This window comes from Primulina huaijiensis, chromosome 4 (assembly GCF_012295235.1).
Source record: "Primulina huaijiensis isolate GDHJ02 chromosome 4, ASM1229523v2, whole genome shotgun sequence".
NCBI lineage: Eukaryota > Viridiplantae > Streptophyta > Magnoliopsida > Lamiales > Gesneriaceae > Primulina > Primulina huaijiensis.
In genome coordinates, this window is record NC_133309.1 from 6545935 (window position 1) to 6565613 (window position 19679).

A 19679-nucleotide genomic window follows, 5' to 3' on the forward strand; every position below is an offset into this window, starting at 1 on the left:
TAACATTAACTACTTGAATGATAATTGCCGAAGAAAATATTTTAAAATTGCGTGACTGATTATATTTTTAAAGGGGAGTTTTTAATTCAGTTCTTGAGGGGGAGTTTTCTTTTTCCTCGAAATGAAAAATGTTTTAAAATGTTTTTAACTCGTTCTTAAATTCAATTTTTAAGGGGGCGCTTTTCCTTTTAAAACTAATTTTAAATATGTTATCCCTCAAACAGAAATTTCTTTTATTTGTTTTAAGTTTTTTTCGCTTTAACTGTTCAAGTTTTGTGAGCATCAAAAAAGGAGAAGATTGTTGGAACTTTTCAAGTTCGCAATCTTTGCTTAATTTTGATGTTAACAAAACTTGTTATTTTGTTTCTAATTACCTACCTTAGTGTGCAGATAGCTGAAACTGAAATGATCAGTTTATGAGCCAAAACTGAAGCTATCGGAGATGCTAACTGAAAGAACCAACTGATCGAACGAACTGAATCAGTTCCACTGAAGCATCACAACTAGCTCAACTGAATGTCGAACTGATAGATAGTTCAGCAGAAGATCTTCAGAAGCCCGGCCAGCTGATGAAGAGTTCAACTGATAAAAAGCCCAACTGACCAGGTAACTGAATCAGTGAAATCAGTTCAGCTGACGAGTCAACTGATTTCACTAGATCAGTTCAAAGACCAGTTGCTGACCAGTTTGAAGAACCAGTTCAGAACATCAGTTAGGAGCAATCCGTTGCAGATCATGACAAGCTTACTTAATGGATTACAGCTGTGCTCAAAGGTACAAAAGCAATTGTACTATCACAGTAAAATCATGGACGTTCCATCAGAAGCTTAAAGCCAAAAGTTCCGAAATGGATTCCAAAGAACAAATTCAAAATGCAACGGATACAATAATTGAGTCTCACTGTACGATCAAATTTTGTGCCTATAAATAGAAGATCAGTGAAGACTCAGCAACAAATATATACACAGTGTGGCTAAAAGAGAGAATACAACAAAGAAGAAGGGCACGCATATTGCATATCTGCTTACAAGAAGCATTCAGCCCAGTTGTGAGGGAACACTTCAAAGTTATATCAGTTTAGTTTAGAAGCTTATTTCCCTAAGTGTGTTAGAACACTTTTTGGTAGTGTTCATTGTTCAATTCACACACACACACACACACCACCACCCAAATTACAGTCTTGTACAAAGACAATAAACTTGTGTATATAGTCTTTGACACATAGACGTTAAACAAGTGTTGGCTGGAAGGTGCTGCCTTCAGTCTAGACTAGGAGTTCAGTTAGGCAGTGGGTAAGTCCTAGGCTGTGTAGGATTTGTACAAGGTGTTGTATAAATCTAAGTCTTCTACTGTATCCTACCCAAAGAGGTAGAAGGGGTGACGTAGGAGCAGTTGAAGTTTACGAACATCCATAAACATATCATGTGTCTTTTAACTGTTTAATTGCTTGTTTTGTTCTTAACTGATTTGATCAGTACAGTTCTGTCCATAACTGAACTGATATAAGCTCTAACTGATTTTTCCGTAAATTCAGTTCTTTAGTTGCACAGTATATAAAACATATCAGTTTTCTTAACGAATGATTATTTCAAGTGTTTTCCGCTTGGTCTAATATCAAACTTGATCTAATTCATCGATGTATACATTCTTAGAACATGAGCTATTGCATCTCATTGATTTATTGTGTTGAAAGCATCACTAAGGAGCCGAGCACACGATCCGTCAATTGGTATCAGAGCAAGGTGTTCTAAAAAGGACATTTGAAAATTGATATCTTAAAATGTATTTTAAGATGGTATTTAAAATGTTTTTTAAAATCCTTTTAAAAATTTTATATATCATGCGTTTATTGGAGAAGAGTGGATTGGCTCTGCAAGTAACATCGAAGCCACTTCACTCGACTCCGCAATTTTGTTGTTTAAGCAGCTTGCAGAGTTTTGAGTTCAACTGACAGAAGAATAGCAAAACTGATCTGTGGACAAGACCTCAGTTGCCAACCTACCAGTTCAACTGATCAGCAGATGAAGCCCAACTGATAGCTGAAATGTTGGATGATTAGGAGCTTAATCATCAGCAATATGCCGCCTCTTAACTGCCATATCAGATCAGAAGAGATGATCAATGCGGTTCAGCAATCAGTTGAGTCCAGTTTGCTTCAGCTAGACCAGTTAGCCAACACAGAAGTCAAGTTCAAAGCAGCTAGTTGTTTATCTGGCAAAGAAATTCAAGACTATGAAGTATATCAAGCATTCAAGGCAACCAGTAGTTGGTACATTTAGTTCTACTATATGTAAACTGATTGATAACTGATGTTGTTTAAAATTCAGCTAAGTGTAGTAGCATTTTTCCCTTACATAACTGATGCGCTTAATTATAATACAAAGGAAGTTTATTTGATTAAATAAACATCGTGTTATCCAGTTAGTTTAAATATAACTGAACTGATATTTCCAGTTTTTGTGTAACCTTAACTGCTTGAATGATAATTGCTGAAGAAAATATTTTAAAATCGCGTGACTGATTATATTTTTAAAGGGGAGTTTTTAATTCAGTTCTTGAGGGGGAGTTTTCTTTTTCCTCGAACTAAAAAATGTTTTAAAAATGTTTTTAACTTGTTCTTAAATTCAATTTTTAAGGGGTAGCTTTTCCTTTTAAAACTGATTTTAAATATGTTATCCCTCAAACAAAAATTTCTTTTATTTGTTTTAAGTTTTTTTTGCTTTAACTGTTCAAGTTTTGTGAGCATCAAAAAAGGAGAGATTGTTGGAACTTTTCAAGTTCGCAATCTTTGCTTAATTTTGATGTTAACAAAACTTGTTATTTTGTTTTTAATAACCTACCTTAGTACGCAGATAGCTGAAACTGAAATGATCAGTTTACAAGCCAAAACTGAAGCTATCGGAGATGCTAACTGAAAGAACCAACTGATCGAACGACTTGAATCAGTTCAATTGATGCATCACAACCAGCTCAACTGAATGTCGAACTGATAGGTAGTTCAGCAGAAGTTCTTTAGAAGCCTGGCCAGCTGATGAAGAGTTCAACTGATGAAAAGCCCAACTGACCAGGTAACTGAATCAGTGAAATCAGTTCAGCTGACGAGTCAACTGATTTCACTAGATCAGTTCAAAGACCAGTTGCTGACCAGTTTGAAGAACCGGTTCAGAACATCAGTTAGGAGCAATCAGTTGCAGATCATGACAAGCTTACTTAATGGATTACAGCTGTGCGCAAAGGTACAAAAGCAATTGTACTATCATGAACGTTCCATCAGAAGCTTAAAGCCAAAAGTTCCGGAATGGATTCCAAAGAACAAATTCAAAATGCAACGGGTACAATAATTGAGTATTACTGTACGATCAAGTTTCGTGCCTATAAATTGAAGATCAGTGAAGACTCAGCAACAAATATATACACAGTGTGGCTAAAAGAGAGAATACAACAAAGAAGAAGTGCAAGCATATTGCATATCTGCTTACAAGAAGCATTTAGCCCAGTTGTGAGGGAACACTTCAAAGTTATATCAGCTTAGTTTAGAAGTTTATTTCCCTCAGTGTGTGAGAACACTTTTTTGTAGTGTTCATTGTTCAGTTCTCACACACACGCACACACCACCACCCAAATTACAGTCTTGCACAAAAACAATTAACTTATGTGTGTAGTCTTTGACACACAGATGTTAAACAAGTGTTGGCTGGAAGGTGCTGCCTTCAGTCTAGACTAGGAGTTTAGTTAGGCAGTGGGTAAGTCCTAGGCTGTGTAGGATTTGTACAAGGTGTTGTATAAATCTTAGTCTTCTAGTGTATCCTATCCGAAAAGGTAGAAGGGGTGACGTAGGAGCAGTTGAACTTTCCGAACATCCATAAACATATCCTGTGTCTTTTAACTGTTTAATTGCTTGTTTTGTTCTTAACTGATTTGATCAGTTCTGCTGATATCAGTTCAGTTCTGTCCATAACTGAACTGATATAAGCTCTAACTGATTTTTCCGTAAATTCAGTTCTTCAGTTGCACAGTATATAAAACATATAAGTTTTCTTAACGAAGGATTATTTCAAGTGTTTTCCGCTTGGTCTAATACCAAACTTGATCTAATTCATCGATATATACATTCTTAGAACACGAGCTATTGCAGCTCATTGATTTATTGTGTTGAAAGCACCCCTAAGGTGCCGAGCACATGATCCGTCAATGTGGTTTTATACGTATTATTTGTTATAAATATTATGGTGTGTTGAGTCTTTAGACTTACTAGGTGTGATGGATGCAAGTGAGGTTGAGGGAGGTATTGACGGGTGATTGGACTGGACTTAAGATGCACACAACCCGAGGACCAGCGCTTCTACTGTTTCCGCATTTATGATTCATGATTTACGTTAAAGATTTTAAGACAATTTCTTTATGCTTTGTGATATTTTTGAGAGGTTTAGTATGGGCTATACTTTTCAAATTTATTAATTTTTAGGTTGGTTATTTTTTGACATTTCATTTTTGTGACTATTTAATTTGATTTTTAAAATGCTAGTTGGTTGATGTTTTATTTTAAAAGGGTAACATATTTTCATGCGGTATATGTTAATGGCCGAAAATCGAGTGTTTTAAAAAAAATTTCAAGTACTTTTAAAGCAATAGAAGGGGCAGACGTTTCATCACTCATGTCTTTCATGGAGAATTTACTTGCTAACCATACTTTAGTTGATTGCAGTAATCCTACATCATTCCCAATGAGTAGGATGTCATCAACATAAAGTGCTAGGAATGTCACTGCACTCCCACTAACTTTCTTATACACGCATGATTCCTCAAGATTTTTAGCAAAACAAAATTCCTTTATAGTGCTATCAAATCTGAGGTTCCAACTCCTTGACGCCTGCTTGAGACCATATATTGATCTCTGAAGTTTGCATACTTTATGCTCACTTCCTAGGATGAGTATCCCTCAGGTTGAGACATATAAAATTTCTTCTTTATTGACTCCATTGAAGAATGCCGTCTTTACATCCATTTGCCATATCTCATAATCATACCATGCTGCTATGGCTAGTAATATTCTAATGGACTTAAACATAGCAACTAGTGAAAAGTTTCTTCATAGTCAATTCCTTGCCTTTGAGTATAACCTTTTGCAACAAGTCTTGCTTTGAAGGTCAATACCTTCCCATCCACTCCAAAATTTCTTTTGTAGATCCATTTGCATTCTATGGGAACGATTCCCTCAGGTGGATCCACCAATTTCAAGACTTTATTTGAATACATAAAGTCCATTTCAGACTGCATGGATTCAAGCCATTTGGTTGAATCAGTATCAGATATTGCTTCTTTGAAATTCATTGGATCACATCCAACACAATGCTCATCATGGCTTTGTTCATGAAAAAGCGTATATCTTGCAGGTGGTCTAATAACCCTATCAGACCTTCTAGGAGCTTGTACTTCAACTACTGGTTGTTGGGGTTTAGGTTTAACTTCTACAGATGAGGAAGTATCTTAAATTTCTTCAAGTTCTATCATCTTGCCATTTCTATCTAATAGAAATTCCTTTTCAGAAAAATTGGCATTTCATGAAACAAACACTTTTGCTTCATTGGGATGATAGAAATAATATCCAACAGAATTCTTTGGATATCCTAAAATGTAGCACAAAATGGATCTACTATCCAATTTTGTCTCCCACTGTCTGCTTCACGTAAGCAGGACATCTCCATATTCTCAAATAAGAATATTTGGGAGTTTTTCCCATCCATATCTCATATGGTGTTTTATCCACTGTTTTTGTATGGACATTATTCAACAACATTGTCGCAGTTTCAATCGTAAAGCCCCAAAAAGATGTAGGAAATTCAGTGAATCCCATCATGGATCGAACCATGTCCATCAAGGTTCGATTACAATGTTCAGAAACACCATTCAATTGTGGTGTTGCTGGTGGAGTCCACTGTGAGAGAATCTCATTCTCTTTTAGATAATCCAAAAATTCGGCACTTAAATATTCTCCACCTCGATCAGAGCGAAGTGTCTTAATACTCATTTCTAGCTTTTTTTCTACTTCAGATCTGAATTCTATGAACTTTTCAAATGCTTCAGATTTGTGTCTCATTAAATAGACATACCCATATATCAAATAGTCATCAGTAAGGTAATGAAGTAGGATTGCCCATATTTTGTGCTAACGCTTAGCGGGCCACAAACGTCTGTGTGGATCAAATCCAGTGGGAGAAGGCATGTTTGACTTGTCAGACATAAATTCTCTACCTACTTGTGAGTCCAGTCTAAAAGAAAAAATGACCAAGACTACATTCAATGGGAACATGGAACGTGCGCTTGGTCTACTGGATTTGATGAGAAGGCATGTTTGACTTGTCAGACATAAATTCTCTACCTACTTGTGAGTCCTGTCTAAAAGGAAAAATGATCAAGACTACATTCAATGGGAACATGGAACGTGCGCATGGTCTACTGGATTTGATTCACAAGGATGTTTGTGGCCCGCTAAGTGTTAGCATAAAATTTGGGCATTCCTACTTCATTACCTTTGCTTATGACCATTCGTGGTATCGGTACGTTTATTTGATGAAACACAAATCTGAAGCATTTGAAAAGTTCAAAGAATTCAGATCTGAAGTAGAAAATCAGCTAGAAAGAAGTATTAAGTCACTTCGATATGATAGAGGTGGAGAATACTTGAGTGCTGAATTTTTGGGTTATCTAAAAGAGAATGAGTTTCTCTCACTGTAGGCTCCACCATCAACACCACAATTGAATGATGTTTCTGAACGTCGAAATCGAACCTTGATAGACATGTTCGATCCATGATGGGATTCACTGAATTGCCTACATCATTTTGGGGCTTTACTATTGAAACTGAGGCAATGTTGTTGAATAATGTCCATACTAAAGCAGTGAATAAAATACCATATGAGATATGGATGGGAAAACTTCCAAGTATTCTTACGTGAGAATATGGGGATGTCCTGCTTACGTGAAACAGACAGTGGGAGACAAATTGGATAGTAGATCCACTTTGTGCTACTTTGTAGGATATCAAAGAATTCTGTTGGATATTATTTCTATCACCCCAATGAAGCAAAAGTGTTTGTTTCGAGAAATGTCACTTTTTGGAAAAAGAATTTCTATTAGATAGAAAAGACAAGATGATAGAGTTAGAAGAAATTCAAGATACTCCCTTAGAAGTTGAACCTAATCCCCAACAACCAGTAGTTGAAGTACAAGCTCCTATAAGGTCTTATAGGGTTATTAGATCACATTCAAGATATACGCTTCTTCATTAACAAAGCCATGATGAGCATTGTGTTGGATGTGATCCAATTAATTTCAAAGAAGCAATATTTGATACTGATTCAACCAAATGGCTTGAAGCCATGCAATCGGAAATGGATTCTATGTATTCAAACCGAGTCTGGACATTGGTGGATCCACCGCAGGGAATTGTTTCCATAGGATGCAAATGGATCTACAAAAGAAAGTGAAACGACCTCGATTATTTTTTTTATCTAATCTTAAATCATAAATTCTAAATTTTTAAATAAAATAATTTAACATAATCATGGATCATAATAATTTAACAATTTAAATCTAAAGTGCATAAAATAAAATCCTAAATCATCAACTAACCAAAACTTCCTAAATTGACCGTGGAAAAAATCAAATAACAATAAAAATAATGCATAAAAATATCTTTAATAAAATCATTAACATCAATCTTTAAATCATAAATCTATCTAGCTAGTGCGGAAACATAAAGGCGCTCTGGTGTGTACTGTTGCACTCGACCGACTCAATCTTCACCGCCTCCAAAATCATCAAATCCTGCATCATACAAATCTAGTGAGTCTAAAGACTCAGCACGTTCTAAACATAAATAGCGAATAATACATATACACTCACATGTATTTAAAAATCATATTTTTATTTCAAATAGCTTTTGAAAATAAATAAACCATTTAAAATCATTTAAGCATAATTAAATCATAAATCGAAAAATTATTTTAAAATAACTTTAAACATAAATAAATCCTTTAAAAAAATCTTTTAAAATAAGCTTTAAACATAAATAAATCATTTTAAAAATAGCTTTAATCCTCATCATAAATCATATATCATAAAATCATTTTTATCATAAACTTTAATCATATATCATTACGGGTGAAGTTTGATCTTTGAAAGTGACTAGCTTTTATAATTAGGTCGACTGCAGTCCTAGCTGCACATGGTCCATGGTACTAGGCTCCACCATGGAAATACGATCGTCGGGATTCCCTCTGGGCCTTGGCCCGAATATGGGTTCCCTTTGGGACCTTGGCCCTCACGTCATCTCCACAAAATCATATATCATATATCATATCAGCTATCACAGTCATGTTACATCCCCCAAAATATTTTTCCTTTTCTTTTAAAATCATAAAATAACATAGCTTTCCAAAAATGCATTTTAAACGGTAAAAAGTGCACAGCTTTACCATAAATCGTAAAAATTCATATTATCATCAAAACCATCATTTTAAATCATAAAATATCATTTAACACGAGTTATGATCCTTCGGGACGCTGCCAAGCGTTTTCATATTTTCTTAAGTGTAAAAAGACCGTTTTACCCCTAGACGTAAAAATTCTCGAATTTATATTTTTCTCACTTTTAATGACATGTGATTATTCTAAATAATTATTCAAGATTAAATATAGTTTTTCATAATTTTATGAATCTTAAAACTAGGCTTTTCGATTAATTCTTTAATAAACGTTTCGTGCGTCGATAAAATCTTGAATAAATCCAAAAGTCATTATTTTGATCCCAAATTTTAAACATAACATTTTTAGTATTTATTCTACCCTTCCAAGTCATGATCCACACCCGTGGACCCATGGATTCAATTTTTGTTCTTAAATTTTTGAAATTGGCACATTACCGATCAACCTGAGCCATCTCCCGATGGTGCTTCTCACAATTTCCACGTTTTTGCTCAAGCCACAGTGCACCCACTTGCACCAACCTCTGGTACGACCCCTGGCCATCATCCTAGGACCCTGATGGACCACCTAGCTTGCCCCTAGACCCAGCAGCAAGCCCCCTTGGCTGCTGTCCCTTGCCATAGCTCGTGCGAGGAGTCCCTCCTGCATGGGACTCCTCCAAAGCTGCGCACCATGGGTCCTAGCAGACCCTGACCCAATTCTAGCACGAGCCCCACTCGAGACATGGTCGAACCCGAAGCCCCCATGCATAGTGATCGAACCACTTCAAGATTGCACAACCATGAACCTACGTTTCTAAAGTCTGGATTTTTTTACCCTTCGGTTCCAGCCCTGTTAACTCAATTATTTGTTATTTTTGGGCTATAAATCATTAATAATTTATCATGTATTGACAGTGTGTCCGTTGGATTCAAAACGTTTATCAAATAAACGTAAAATCGTCGCGTTTTTGAAAATATACGATCTACCGTAAAAATAATCGAATCCCTATTTTATTCAAGCATAAAAAATTAAAACACACATAATATGATTTGTATGATGTTTGAAAATTTTAGGAAACGTGCCTTTGCGTTTATAACGCTCGAATTTTCAATTGTCTGCGAGGAAGGACGAACGGGTGAGGAAGAACGCAAGCTTTTTCTCCTTATTTTTTCAAAAATTATTGTGTGTGCAAGTGGAGGATTTCGGCTGATTGAAGGAGATTTATGAGGTTTAAAACACCTAGAAACTTATTTATAATTTAATTAGCATAATAATGGGCTTTGGTTTTGGGCTTGCAAGTTTAGGGGTTATTTGGCTTATTTAATTAATTAAATAAGGCCCAATAACGCCTATTTAATTAAAACATAAAATTTTATAGAATTAGTTTCCATAAAATAATATTTTAGATCTTTTAAAACTCCTTGTTTGCCCAAAACCGGCTTCCCGAGAAAAATCGAGCTCGACTCGTAAAATAATACGAACTATAACATTTTTAGGAAAAATTAAATCATTTTTAATCGTATTAGGTAGCCTTGCCATTATTTAAATAAAAATACATATTCTTGTCTTGATCGTCCCCGATCTCCTTTCCCCTGCCTATTATCGAATATTCGGGTAAAATCCTTAATTTTATGAAATCATATCATATTATTATTTAATCATGCCATCTCCTATTTAATCATATAATAAACATCATCCTAGCATTTAAAATCAATTAAATAAAACAATTAAGCAATTAAAATAATTTGCATGCATGTTGTTTACGTGGACTGATTTTTCGGACGTTACAGAAAGCTTGGGGCGGATGGGAAGGTATTGACCTTCAAGGCAAGACTGGTTAAAAATGCTTTACTGAAAGGCAGGGAATTGACTATGATGAAACTTTTTCACCAGTTGCTATGTTTAAGTCCATTAGAATAACTTTTTCACCAGTTGCTAGGTTTAAGTCCATTAGAATACTACTAACCATAGCAGCATGATATGACTATGAGATATGACAAATGGATGTAAAGACTGCATTCCTCAATGGAGACTTCAAAGAAGAAATTTATATGCCTCAACCTGAGGGATACACATCGGTGGGAAATGAGCATAAGGTACGCAAACTTCAGAGATCGATATATGGTCTCAAGTAGGCATCAAAGAGTTGGAACCTCAGATTTGATAGCACTATCAAATAATTTGGTTTTGCTAAAAATCCTGAGGAACCATGCGTGTACAAGAAAGTTAGTGGGAGTGCAGTGACATTCCTAGTACTTTATGTTGATGATATCCTGCTAATTGGGAATGATATAGAATTACTGCAATCAACTAAAGTATGGTTAGCAAGTAAATTTTCTATGAAAGACATGGGTGAAGCATCCTATGTATTGGGAATACAAATCTATAGAGATAGATGAAAGAGGATGCTAGGACTCACCCAAGCCACTTATATCGATACCACTTTTGAAACGATTCTCTATGGAAGAGTCCAAGAGAGGATACTTACCAATGTGTCATGGTCTTACTCTATCTAAAGCTATGTGTCCCAAAATCGATGAAGAGATAGAGATGATGACATGTATTCCATATGCGTCAGCCATTGGTAGTATCATGTATGGTATGATATCGACACGTCCTGATGTTGCTTACGCTCTGAGTGTTACAAGCATATATCAGGCGAACCCTGGTCCAATGCATTGGAAGGCCGTGAAAGATATACTTAAGTACTTAAGAAAGACTAAGAACTTGTTCATGGTATATGTAATAGATCTCGGTTTTCTTGTGCCCAAACCCAGCGGAAGTTTTAAAGTTTTTATTTTATTTTGACAATCAAAATATATTTGTTTTAGGCACTCGTATGGTTTTATAATTTAAACAATCATAGGACGTTAGATTTTATACCTTTGGTGAATTGAATCACTTGGCTCCAACTAATACGGTGTTGGCGGATATAGCGATTGATGAATCCCTACGAACTTTTTTCAAGGACTCCTTTCTTCTAATCAGGTTTACGACTAGATGATTTGTTTCTCTTCTAATTCGCACTAGAAAAATTAGAAGAAGTTTTTACGTTGGAGATTGAAAACGAGAGACGGCTCAAAGTTTTCCTTTAAAAGGAAGTGGCCGAATTTTCAAGCTTTGGGAGAGAGCTGTTTCGAAATTTTTGAAGGTGGTGGCTAGGGTTATGGGTTGATTACACCTATTTATAATTAAGTCATAACACAATATTCATAATTAACATTAATAGGCCTGAATATTTATTTGGGCTAGTCCAACTAGTTTAATTAATTAATTCTTAGTCTTTCTCAAGTACTTAAGAATATCTTTCACGGCCTTCCAATGCATTGGACCAGGCTTCGCCTGATATCTACTTGTAACACTCAGGGCGTAAGCAACATCGAGACATGTCGATATCATACCATACATGATACTACCAATGGCTGACGCATATGGAATACGTGTCATCATCTCTATCTCTTCATCAGTTTTGGGACACATAGCTTTAGATAGAGTAATACCATGACACATTGGTAAGTATCTTTTCTTGGACTCATCCATAGAGAATCGCTTTATAATGGTATTGATATAAATGGCTTGGGTGAGTCCCAACATCCTTTTTGATCTATCTCGATAGATTTGTATTCCCAAATCATAGGATGCTTCACTCATGTCTTTCATGGAGAATTTACTTGCTAACCATACTTTAGCTGATTGCAATAAACCTACATCATTCCCAATAAGTAGGATGTCATCAACGTAAAGTATAAGGAATGTCACTGCACTCCCACTAACTTTCTTGTACACACATGGTTCTTCAGGATTCTTAGCAAAACCAAACTCTTTGATAGTGCTATCAAATCTGAGGTTCCAACTCCTTGACCCTTGCTTGACATCATATATAGATCTCTGAAGTTTGCATACCTTATGCTCACTTCCTATTGATGTGTATCCCTCAGGTTGTGACCTATACATCTCTTCTTTGATGTCTCCATTGAGGAATGCAGTCTTTACATCAATTTGCCATATCTAATAGTCATACCATGCTGCTATGACTAGTATTATTCTAATGGACTTAAACATAGCTACTGGTGAAAAAGTTTTCTCATAGTAAATTCCTTGCCTTTGAGTATAACCTTTTGCAACCAGTCTTGCTTTGAAGGTCACTACCTTCCCATCCGCCCCAAGCTTTCTTTTGTAGATACATTTGAATACTACGAGAACGATTCCCTCAAGTGGATCCACTAACGTCCAGACTTGTTTTGAATACATAGAGTCCATTTCTGACTGCATGGCTTCAAGCCATTTGGTTGAATCAGTATCAGATATTGGTTCTTTGAAATTCTTTGGATCACATCCAACACAAGACTCATCATGGCCTTATTCAAGAAGAAGCGTATATTTTGCAGGTGGTCTAATAACCCTATCAGACCTTCTAGGAGCTTGTACTTCAACTTCTGGTTGATGGAGATTAGGTTCAACTACTATATTTGAGGGAGTATCTTGAATTTCTTCAAGTTCTATCATTTTGCCTTTTCTATCTAATAGAAATTCCTTTTCCAAAAAAGTGGCATTTATTGAAACAAACACTTTTGCTTCATTGGGATGATAGAAATAATATCCAACAGAATTCTTTGGATATCCTACAAAGTAGCACAAAGAGTATATACTATCCAATTTGTCTCCCACTGTCTGCTTCACGTAAGCAGGACATCCTCATATTCTCTTGTAAGAATATTTGGTAGTTTTTCCCATCCATATCTCATATTGTGTTTTTTCCACTGCTTTGGTATGGAAATTATTCAACAACATTGCCTCAGTTTCAAGCGCAAAGCCCCAAAACGATGTAGGAAATTCAGTGAATCCCATCATAGATCGAACCATGTCCATCATGGTTCGATTTCGACGTTCAAAAACACCATTCAACTGTGGTGTTGCTGGTGGAGTCCACTGTGATAGAATCTCATTATCTTTTAGATAACCCAAAAATTCAGCACTCAACTATTCTCCACCTCGATCAGATCGACGTGCTTTAATACTTCTTTCTAGCTGATTTTCTACTTCAGATCAGAATTCTTTGAACTTTTCAAATGTTTCAGATTTGTGTTTCATCAAATAAACGTACCCATGCCATGAATGGTCATCAGTAAAGGTAATGAAGTATGAATGCCCAAATTTTTTGCTAACACTTAGCAGGCCGCAAACGTCCGTGTGGATCGAATCCAGTAGACCATGCGCACGTTCCATGTTTCCATTGAATGGAATTTTAGTCATTTTTTCTTTTAAGAAAGGACACACAAGTTGGTAGAGAATTTAATTATGACAGGTCAAACATGCATTCTCCTACTAGCTTGTGCATTTTTCTTTGGGAAATATGACCTAGTCTAGCGTGCCATATTTGTGCGGGATTAGGATCTTCTATTTTTCTTTGTTTGTTGTTGTTTTCATACGCGCTTGGATATTGTTTAACGGAATATCTTTTAATTTTAAGTTATAGAGATCGTTTGTTAATTCTCTAGTTCCAATCAAACATTCATTCTTGTATAAATTGCAAACACCTTTAGCAAAAGCACAAGAATAACCATCCCTATCAAGCATAGACGTAGAAATAATGTTTTTAACCAATTCAGGAACAAATAAAACGTCTCTCAAAAACAGATTAAAATTATTGTCCAAAATAAAAGTAACGTCTCCAATGGCAGTGGCAGCAACTCTTGCTCCAATTCCTAGTCTTAGAAAGGTCTCACCATCTCTAAGCCTCTTGCTTCTTCCCATCACCTGCAAATCATTGCAAAGATAAGAACCACATCCGGTATCCAATACCCAAGAAGAATAATTAATAGAAACATTAACTTCAATATTAAACATACCATGAACAGAACGCTTCTGGGCTAGATACTCCTCGCAATTACGCCTCCAATGTCCAGGCTTGTTGCAGTGGAAACTGACTTGTCAGGCTTTGTGGGCCTCGGATTTGGTTTCTTATATGGCTTCTTGTTGGGCTTGTTCTTCTTCAGAGGGGCAAAACGCTTCTTGCCTTTATTTGGGGCTCCATTTTTCGTACCGTATGAAGAACCCACCAGAAGAACATGCTTTTCTTTTTTAATTGTGGCCTCATAATTAGTGAGCATATTGACCAACTCTTCAAGGCTGGCCTCAAGCTTGTTCATATTAAAATTAACCACAAATCCATCGAACGAGGAAGGAAAAGACAGCAATAGAATATCAGTCAAGAGCTCACTAGGCATAACAAAGTCGAGTCCCACCAATTTCTCGATGAGCCCAATCATCATAACACCATGCTCAAGGACCGAAGTCCCCTCTCGCAAGCGTGTAGTCATGAGTTCTTTAACAGTAGCATGTCTCTCTGAACGAGTTTGTACAGCATACAATTCTTTCAGATGAAGGTGAATGTCAGCAGCATTCATCGCCTTTTCGAACCTCCTCTGAAGTTCATTCGACATAGAAGCCAACATGTAGCTCTTAGCTTGAAGATCATGGTCCCACCATTTCTCAAGCTTAGCTGACTCAGTCCTATTGATATCAGGAGATACCTCCTTTGTTGGCTTCTTATCAAGCACATACGCAATCCTCTCGGAGTTAAGACAATCTTTAAATTTCGGAACCAGTCATGATAGATAGGGCCAGTCAATTTGTTTTGATCGAGAATGATTGAAAGTGGGTTACGAGTAGACATCGTAAATATACAGAAAATGAAAACAGATAATAGTTACTGATAATTTAAAAATAATTCTAAGATATAAAATATGGATTTCATTTTATAAATTTTCCTCCCACTATTTTGACATTTCCACCACCCTCTGATTAAAAAAGGAAAGCGTATTTCATAAGTGGACACGTAGAGTCCAATTAGCCAATTATAATCCCGAATAATATAAGCCAATTATAATTTCTAAAAGGTAGAATCCAATTGCATCTCTATGCAACCTCCGCGTGTTTTGACTCAAGTTTAATAAGGACCCAATAATATGACGCCATTTATTTTCACGTGTCAAACCAACTCATCAATATTGAATTGTAGTGGACGGTCTCCATGAGTTCCCCCAATAATATGAGCCGAAGTAATGGGAGTCCCGCTCAATTCACATCATATGTCTGGTGGACGTCACAGCTTTCCGGCGTCCAGACCTCCCCAATAATATCAGCTAGACACTGTCCGCGGGTAGCGATCAACATGCAACCACGGTTGATTGAAGGCAAGGAAAAATTAAACTCTTTTAATTTTTACTTTTCGGTTTGATATAAATTTTGAATCTTATTCAAAATGAGGGATTTTAATTTTAAAATTGTCTCATCATTTTAATTTAAAAATCGCGTGCCACGAGTTTGTATGTTTGCCAGATTCATGCAACTATATTTAATAATATACATACATGCATACTACTATATATCACATATATCATAATATGACATTCATCAATAAATAAAGATGATCGATCGCAAACACTATGCAATACATGGATCCAGTTCCATGTGAGCAATACATGGATCCAGTTCCAAAACCTAGGTGAATGCAGGGATGCAAATGCAACTATTACAAGAACTTCCAATATTTTAAATGTCTTCATCTTGTTCATCGGACCCACCATCTTCCACTCTTGATCTCCCACTATTTCTAATAATTACATTTAAATAGACATGGCACATAAATGATACATCTCATGGGGTGGGGAACGGGCCATAAACCAGGCCACTTTAACAAAATCAAATATTAACAAAATGAATAAAAACAGTAAAATATCCTAACATACACCTAACACATTGGTCAAGGCTCTTCTTGATCATCCTTCATGCATTTAATCTCAAATATTAACATCAATTTAATTAAACAAATTTAATTAATTAATAAATCATATATCTAATAATTTTATCACTAACTACCACAATCATTAAAGAATTTAATAAATTAAATAAATACATTTATTTAATTTTCAATTAAATCAATAATAATTGTTTCTTGTAAAACTCAATTTTACCATAAATAATTAAAATCATATTCTAATTATATATTTTACAAGAAAATTATTAATTCTCCAAAAATTAATTTTCAAAAAGACAAATTGAACCAATTTTCAAAAATATCAATTTTACCAAAAAATTTGAATATGAAAATTGCACCCTAGGCCCAAAAAATTCAAGCCCATCAGCCAGCACGCTTCTCGAGACACTCCCAGGCAGCCGCCCGCGCTGCCCGCCCACTGCCTGAACGTTTCGGGCAGTGACTGGTCTCCTTTGTGCGCAGGGCCGCGCGCAGCGTGTGGACGCTCCGCACCTTGCGCCGCCCTGCGCTCATGCTTCGCGACTCTATGCGTAGGACGATGCGCAAGCAGCCCAGCGCGTTGTCGGCCCGGAATAGTTCCGGGCAGATCCGAAAAAAATTTTCTTTTTTTTTTTTACGAAAAAAATAATTTATTGCTGCTACAATTTTCTGAAAATTTTTTTTGTGTGGTTAGAAATAAATTATTCAATATCAAAACCATGCGATTTAGAAAAACTTTGGCTCTGATACCACTGTTGGGTCTCGGTTTTGCAGGGCCCAAGCGCAGCGGAAGTTTTAAAGTTTTTATTTTGTTTTGACAATCAAAATATATTTGTTTTAGGCACTCGTATAGTTTTATAATTTAAACAATCAAAAGGTGTTAGATTTTATACCTTTGGTGAATTCAATCACTTGGCTCCAACTAATCAGGTGTAGGCGGATATAGCTCTTGATAAATCCGTACGAACTTTCTTCAAGGACTCCTTTCTTCTAATCAGGTCCACGACTAGATGATTTGTTCCTCTTCTAATTAGCACTAGAAAAATTAGAAGAAATTTTTATGTTGGAGATTGAAAATGAGAGACGGCTCAAAGTTTTCCTTCAAAAGGAAGTGGCCGAATTTTCAAGCTTTGGGCGAGAGATTTTTAGAAATTTGTGAAGGTGGTGGCTAGGGTTATGGCTTGATTACACCTATTTATAATTAAGTCATAACCCAATATTCATAATTAACATTAATGGGCCTGAATATTTATTTGGGCTAGTCAAACTTGTTTGAATAATTAATCAAGGTCAATTAAGAACTTTAATTATTTAATATGTTGGACTTGTACTCCTACAAGCTTATTAAGCATATTCCACACTATATTTAATTTAATATTTAAATAACTCAACTTTTGAGCTTAATAAATTAAATAAATTATAAATTCAACATTTGAATTTAATATTATAAATTCAACTCCTTGAATTTATCACCTCCATAATTTAATATTTAATAAACTCAACCTTTGAGTTTAATAAATTAAATTATCAATTTTTTTATAAATTCAACTCCTTGAATTTATTCTTTCAAAATTTAATTATCATAAATTCAACTTCTTGAATTTACTATATCATAATATAAATTCAACATCTTGAATTTATTCTCTCAACGGGAACAAACGATCCAGTGCTTGTGTGACCCTCAATGGTTCAGGGATACAGCTAGCCGTGGATTCACAACTCCTGTGATTCAGGACATAATCCTTTATTCGGTCATACCCTAACTTGCCCCATTCTATGCATCCACAATTGATCATCAGAATATCATAAATCATATTTCTGATTAAACCCATCGAACCATGGTAAGAGCTTCTAGTAGCATCGCTCCATGATTCCCTAGGTATTACTGATAGTACCTGCAAGAACCAGTCGATTATGATTAGCGTACAGTACGGTCCCTTCATCTCATATATCCCGATCGAATCTGCAACCATTGGTTCATCGAGGGTTGCATGATAATTCGATAACTATGTGATACATATAAATAGTGGCATCGTATGTACCATTGAAGAACTCCTTCTCTAACGTACATCTCACACTTTGGCCAGAGATTCCATGCACTATTATTTCATCAGATCACGCAGGATATCCACTCCTGTAGATGAGCAGTGAATCCCCGAATACAATGCACTTGCTCCTATATGTGTCGCAACTGTACCCAACCTCACTACCTGATGACTTTCCTGGAGTCGGTAAATGAGTCAAAGCACAGCCCTAGCATATAGAGCCTCAGTGTTGTCCCGGGTCGTAAGGACTAATGGTGTACAATCATAACCACGAACCTATCCTCTCGATGAATGATAACCACTTGGAAAGTCTAAGGGATGGTTGTTCGGTATAATCATCAAATGACTACCTATCTGCATGTTTGGACATCTCTATGACGTTACCAAAAAACGCGATACACAACATCACATATGCTAGTCTCGGGCTCAAGCGACCTTTATTCATGTTTTAGGCGGCTGAATCGACTAGGAACGAATTTAGATTATACTGTATTTACAAATGAGTTTCAACATCGAATTACGATTCATTTGTATTAAAGTATAATCAAGGTCTTTATCTATGTTGTTCACATCGTTATACAGATAAAAAAATAACAAAACATGAAATAATGAATTATATTAAAATAAAGATTGTTTATTACAACTGAGTCAATAAAATCTCCAGCCAACAGTTGGCTTGCAGGGCATCTACTCCAACACTATGGAGGTGGAGAATTGAAATTGGAAGGCTACACTGATTGTTGCTTCCAATGTGACGTATATGATTCGAAATAAACCTCTGGTTTTGTGTTCATGCTTAATGGTGCAGCTGTCTCTTGGAAAAGTTCCAAGTAAGACACTGTAGCGGATTCCACCACCAAAGATGAGTACATTGCTGCATCTGCTGCAGCCAAAGAGGCAGTTTGGATGAAGAATTTTGTCCAAGAGTTGGGCGTTATTCCTAATGGAGTTGATCCAGTCCCGGTGTACTGCGACAACACTGGTTCCGTTGCGCAAGCAAAGGAACCAAGGTCTCTTCAGCGATCCAAACATGTACTGAGGAAGTTCCACATCATACGGGAGATTGTGGGAAGAGGAGACATATCAGTCGAAAGAGTCCCCTCTGCAGATAATGTTGCTGATCCACTTACAAAGCCCTTGCCAGGACCATCGTTTGAGAAGCATCGTGAAACTATGGGATTATAGTTAATGAGTAGTTGGCTGTAGGGCAAGTGAGAGATTGTTAGAGTAGAAGCCCTACATGCCAACTGTTGGCTAGGCATTTTATTGACTCAATTGTAATAAACAATCTTTATTTTAATATAATTTAACTTTTTATGGTCTTGTTTTACTTTATCTGTATACCCATTCAATCAACATAGATAAAGTCCTTCATTATACTTTAATACAAATGAATCGTAATTCAA